Source organism: Mytilus californianus, unplaced genomic scaffold (assembly GCF_021869535.1).
Source record: "Mytilus californianus isolate M0D057914Y unplaced genomic scaffold, xbMytCali1.0.p SCAF_4, whole genome shotgun sequence".
Taxonomy (NCBI): domain Eukaryota; kingdom Metazoa; phylum Mollusca; class Bivalvia; order Mytilida; family Mytilidae; genus Mytilus; species Mytilus californianus.
This window is the reverse complement of record NW_026262690.1, coordinates 30,584,213-30,591,196: the sequence shown is the minus strand read 5'-3', so window position 1 is coordinate 30,591,196 and position 6,984 is coordinate 30,584,213.

Here is a 6,984-nt window from a genome sequence, read left to right as displayed (position 1 = left end):
GTGGATTAAACCTGGTTTTATAGCTAGACAAACCTAGCTCTCACTTGTATGACAGTCATATCTGAGAATTCCATTATACTGTGACGAAAAGTTGGGTATACAACTTGACTAAAAGGCGTATCCGTGTGTTTGTGCTGTGTTGTTGGGTGTAAAAGTTTCAGGTCGTTCTTTTCACTCGTACACGAACGACAAATGCCAAGTATACTCTTTAACAGGGTTACCCTAGAAATCTACTGGTAGCGTGATTAAGGGAATCCTGGCAGTCACATAAATAAATAAATAGGTCCTTGTGTAGTCTGAACGAAGTCTGGTAAGTGAACATAAACACGAAGTCGAATAAAAGTTCAATACTGTATTATCAAAATCACACGACTATAACAAAGTTACAAGTATAACAAAATGTACATCTAACTTCAGGCTCAACAATACGGTTCTCCTCTCTACTATAAACGTAACTGTCCTCTCCCCACTATAAATTCTCTCTCTCCTCTACAATCTCACGCTCTTTCTCTCTTTTATCACTCCTACAAGCCGGGATACAAATATAGACTACTAGGCATAGCAACCTGGCTCCATGTATTCCGTGCTCCGGAAATCCGGGTGCTCCGATAATCCGGGTGCTCCGGTAATCCGGGCTGCTAGTGTTCCGTGCTCCTTACATAAATTTACTAGGGCACCATATGCAAATCATTAGGGCTCACTAGTCAAACAAAGAAATCTAAATATAACTCTTAATTAATATCTCTGATGATCTCTAACTGTATTAAATAGCTATTTGTGAAAATACAATTGTATGTAAACCTAATACAATTACATAACACACTTGACCTAACATATAAAAATGTTACAATATTAACAACAATGTGTGAGCAAAACAAACAAGACATAATAGGTAAAAATGTCAAAAAGAAAAGATACTGGTAGTGTTATAAATTCACGGTGCAGAATGGTAAATAATGGATTTTTCTTTTTTTTCTGCGTTTCCTACTAATTAAACTTGTCCAGCAACGGACTTTTCGTGATACAAAAATTGATCCCGTGTCAGAAAGTGGGCAGAGGACTGGAGCGAACTATAATTATGTTCACGGAATATCCCGATTTTATTTATTTGTATTCATCACATGTCTGATCATCATATGGTCTTCAATTATACCCTATGGGTAGTGCTCCACAATTAATGGAAGAATATACAAGAAACTGAACTGAACTTCAAATAACTTCGCAAACGCAAGAAAAGATCGAAAGAGGAATCAGTCCGAGGTAATCATGTTAGTCAAGAAATTTGTTGATTTTTGTTATTGATTGACTTAATTTTCTTTGAAAATAAACGTTATTCAGAACTGACATAGCAAAAAACTGGGACTTTAATACTAGCATAATAATCCAGCAACAACATATAGATCAAATTTAGGGGGGCTGTTTTTGGGCTATTTCAATGCGTTGTTAACTGTTATTTGAAATATATATAAACCGTTAACTGTTTTCAACCCACTGTCTGTTATCTGTTCTGTTAAAATTGGCAATGTTGTTAACTGTTTTTCATGGAAATGGGATTCCTGTTATCTGTTACTCGACACTTAAAGTGTTCACTGTTTTTGACATAATATATCTCTGTTAACCGTTATTTACAAGAATTTTCAAGATTCACACTAATCACATAAAATTTGCTGTTGATCTCTTTCTTTACGGTGCTTCCTCAAAGGAGTAACATAAACAGCATATATGTAAAATAGGTCTCGTAGAAAAATTAGAAAATCTTGAAAATTCCTTCCCAGCCAGAACGGCAAAAAACTTATGTGTCAGGTACATAGCGGAGATCATCGAGTTGACGGCCGTCCGTACCCACCCTGGTTGCGCCGTATTTATGAAATCTTGGAATCCCCAGGCGTCAAGTGCAACTTCATATCATGGGAGCAGTGAAGACCCGATCATCACTGCTGGGATAGTAAAGGAGGGTAGTAGAATGCGGGCCTGTTGCTACCTGTCCAATCTCCCATGAAAAGTCAGTTGGTAAAGCGACATAGTGGCTGCACAACCCTACGCCGCCGGCTACGGTCAGCCAAGACAGTCCGGGTACAAAGCATTGGTCCAGAGACGCAGGCAAAAATCAGTCGCACGGTACTAGCGTTGGTATCATCGCAACTGACACGCCTCTCAAAGGTCTCCCCGATACCGATACGGGACAAACCATAGAAAAAAAAACGGTTGCGGGTACTTATCTGGTTGATCCTGCCAGTAGTCATATATATGCTTATCTCAAAGATTAAGCTATGCATGTCTAAGTACATACTTTTACATAGTGAAACCGCGAATGGCTCATTAAATCAGTTATGGTTCCTTTGATCGTACAATCCTACTTGGATAACTGTGGTAACTCTAGAGATAATACATGAAGCATGGCTCTGACCTCGCGGAAAGAGCGCGTTTATTAGATCAAACCCAGTCAGGTTCGCAGGTGCCGGTCGGATTGGTGAGAATGGATAACTTTGTGCGACGTATCTTTCAAATGTCTGCCCTATCTACTTTCGATGGTTCGTGATATGCCTACCATGGTTGTAACTGATTCCGGAGATGGAGCAACGAGAAACGGCTACCACATCCATGGAAGGCAGCACTTGCGCAAATTACCCACTCCTGGCACCGTGAGGTAGTGATGAAAAATAACAAAACGGGACTCTTTCGATGCCCCGTAATTGGAATGAGTACACTTTAAACCATTAAACAAGGATCTATTGGAGGGCAAGTCTAGTGCCAGCAGCCGCGGTCACTTGAATTCCAGCTCCAATAGCGTATATTAAAGTTGTTGCAGTTTAAACAGCTAATTAATCGCCGATCCCCATTTACGTCGGCGCAACTTCTTAGAGGGACAAGTGGCGTTTAGCCACACAAGATTGAGCAATAGCAGGTCTGTGATATCCTCAGCTGTTCGGGCCCGCACGCACGCTACACTGAAGGAATCAGGGTGTCTCTGCCCTTACCTGGAAAGGTCGGGTAACCCGTTGAACCTCCTTCGTGCTAGGGATTGAAATGACGCGCAAACTTGAACGCCTAGAGGAAGTAAAAGTCGTAACAAGGTTTCCGTAAGTGAACCTGCGGAAGGATCATTACCGCTATAATAAAGCGCTAAAATTTCTTCTGTCTTCTGATGGTCATCGTAGAACATTTCCTTGAGGTGAAAATTTCTCCCCTCGATGAAATTCTTTATTCCCCTGGTGCATCGCAAAGACCCGTTTTCGCCCGCTAAAACATCTTGCGATGGTCCTCGTAGAAAAAATTCTCGGACGCGAAAATTTCTCCCCTCGATGAAATATTGTTTTCCCCCTGTGCGTCGTAAGACCCGCGGTCGAGCGCTAAAACATCTCGCGATGATCAAAACTGGAGTGAACTGAGATGCTTTGAAAGAGTGAGCATTTCCTGCTTTTTGCAAGACACCCGCCATTTTGTTTTGAAAATTCTTCAAATTCGGACAGAACAATCAAATACCTTAACATTGTTCGATTTTTCAATATGGTTGTAAAGTGTTATTGAAGTTTTTACACCACTGTTATCTGTCATTCAGTTAAAGTTGGTGTTAACTGTTATCAGCATTTTATATTTGTTGTTAACTGTTTTTGCCAAAATCGAGGTGTTGTTAACATGGTAACGGACCCCCTATTGCCCCCCCCCCCCCCCCCTCATTATACGTTATGGTTGTTAATTGGCGAAAAAATGGTTTTATTTAACATCATTGGCAAAGGATTTTTTGTGTTTAGACTCGGTGACACCTGGCACCGTACTGATTGGAACAGCTGATTTAGTAACGGACTAAGTGTGTTTATTTCAATAAGTATCAACTTACTTACAAGTTTGAAATGGCATAAAATTGATAAGCAATGTGAAGTTAGGTATAGACTGGCTTGGGGCCTCGGTGGCCGAGTGGTCTAAGTAGTAGAACTACTGTATCACTAGCCTGTCAGCACTAAGGTTGTGATTTCGAACACTGAAAACATAAATTAGTCAATTTGACCAATTTAATTGGTCATTTTGACTGTCCTCTAGATGACAATGCACTTTAATCATTTTGACTATGCTCTTTGTCGTTTGACTAGATGGGTAGTCACATTTGACTGAGTAGGGTGGTAATTATGACTATGTTTGGAAGTCAAAATGACCATATGTTATACTCGTTATGACGAATTGGATTGTTCAATTGACTATGCACATTTGTCAGTTTGACAATTGAATGCAGTCCATATGACTTATTGAAATAGTCGAAAGTGACCATGTTGTTTAGTCAACATGATTACTGTGAATAGTCACGACTGTTAGACTGTTATTTTAATTTGTGTTGTGTTTTTTGTTCCACCAATTTACTTTGTGTGTGTTTCTATCCGTTTTGTACTTTTATGTTTCATTCTTCTGTTATTCTACTTTTTGTTGTTTCTCTTCCATAGGATTGACAAATACATCTGGAATATTATATCATTAAAAATACCACAACAGCAAAACTAACATCGAAACCGTATAGGACCACAAAGTGCTCAATGTTCAAAACCTTCCTATATCTTCATGATTTTCATGTGTTACCATTACTCAGTGACATATATTAAAGTCTAAAAATCAAATAAAGAAAATATATTTATTTTATAAACTCATTGTTAATTTGAAGTGTTTATTTCAGATATTTTTTCAGTATCAACTGTGTCAGTGTAATAAGCTCTCTGGTCAAAAATCTCTCAGCTGTGTTCATACAAATAGCAATGTCTTCATTTTCTGAAAAATATAATTATATCATTTTAGAAGCTTTAATATAACAATAAACAAGTATATCAGTCATGTTAAAAGTTAAAAGAAAAAACAAATTTTAAAATCTTTGATCTAGTGATTTTGTCACTCATTTTATACCATTATTTTGTAATGTAAGTTCAGGGATCTTGACAGCCACCCATCTTATACCACAACATTGTAATGTAAGCACCAGGATCTTGACAGCCACCCATCTTATACCACAACATTGTAATGTAAGCACCGGGATCTTGACAGCCACCCATCTTATACCACAACATTGTGATATAAGCACCAGGATCTTGACAGCCACCCATCTTATAACACAACATTGTAATGTAAGCACCAGGATCTTGACAGCCACCCATCTTATAACACAACATTGTAATGTAAGCACCAGGATCTTGACAGCCACCCATCTTATACCACACCATTGCAATGTAAGCACCAGGATCTTGACAGCCACCCATGTTATATCACAGCATTGTAATGTAAGCGCCAGGATCTTGACAGCTACCCTGACTGGTTTTTTTTTTATTCATTGTTGTGAATATCGATTGCAGTGTTTATTTTTAACAGTTTTTGATCAGGTGAAAAATAGATATCGCTAAATACTCTTTTCAATCGAAAATACGTTGTATGTGTATCAAAATTGATATCCCGTATACATATCTCCCTCTGTTTTGTATTGTCATTAATTTACGTCAACATGTGCCGATATATTACATTCATTACACTTCTTTTTCTCAGATTTAATTTTTGTAAGTTAGAATTAAAACAAATGTACATGATACTTACTTTAAACAATTGGTTTAATTGACAAAATAGCAGTTTCGTGCCTCCTGGTTTGTTTACATCTACACGATCAAGGGAACAAAGGGAACGCGAAAGAGTGCGCGTGAAAACCGATACTCTACACCACGTGGTGCTGTGACCACCGAACATAGTCAATTGACTATGCAGGTAGTCACAATGACTTGATGGGTAGTCAAATATGCTGTTGACTACCTTTCGGCTAATATTTGACTAACTGAATAGTCATAGTGACTAATTTAAATTTTCAGTGAATCCCGCACGGGATAGGTGCACTCGACTCCAATCTTAATTGACTAGGATTGTCAGTTTTCCTACCGAAAGTCGGTGGTTCTCTCCGTGCACTCCGGTTTCCTCCACCATTAAAACTGACCGACACGAAATAGCACAATAGTGTTGAAAGTGGCGTTAAACACCAATTAATCAATCAATCAATATATATATATTTTTTTTTTACTTTACTCGAAGTATCAAGTACCATGAAGATGCAAGAACAATTATAGACTGTAAATTTCAAGACAACATAAATAGTCAGCTATGCCAAATAAGAACAATTTGAAAATTCCTTCCATGATCCCTTCCTTGTTACGCGACTAAGACTTTGTAAAATGTCATCGGTGTCTGAGAAAAAATTGATGATAGGGTTTTGTCAAAGAACGTCTCGTCCTTTTTCTCAAAGAGTTCATCGTAAAGTACCAAGAACTTTAAGATCATTCGCCTTATTCGCCCCCTTTTATATCCGCAACTGACCTGGCAATTATGGCACAGTTCATGGATCCGTTAACAACTTTGTGTACACTTTGCCGTTTCAAATTATGAAATAGAAAGTGTTTTTCATTCCTTAGAAACACTTTATGATACTATGTGTACAATGTAAATCTTAAATCAGTGTTTCAAAGTCAAACAAGACAATCTTTTTCTCTTAATTTCTTAAAATTGCCAAATAGCTGAAACCTGATTTGGCTTTGTTCTCAATGGAATTTATTACGACTTTTTAAATATTGATTCGTTTTAAGTGACTATTTTGGGATCGAATTTAATGAGTTTTGTATTGAAGAATGTACCAAAACACGCAAAAAAATAAATACTAATAAGTTAGAGATCAATCAGACTTCGTTTATATGGGACATGTCTTCAGAAGGAATAAAGTTGAAAAATTATGGGGTGAGGGGGGAGTTAAAGATTGAAAAGCGAAACTTCTGTGTTGTTGTTTACTTTGAACTGTAAATTTAAGTATATCTCTCTTCGATTAATCTTCCTCTGAGCACATTCTTGAGGGAAAGAAAAGCAACTAATCTATACTCAATAACCCTTTCATTTATGATTTGTCATACACCGATTTAAAAGTACATCAAACAGAACTTAAATTGTAGATGTGGGTTATACGCCAATAAGACAGCAATCAAA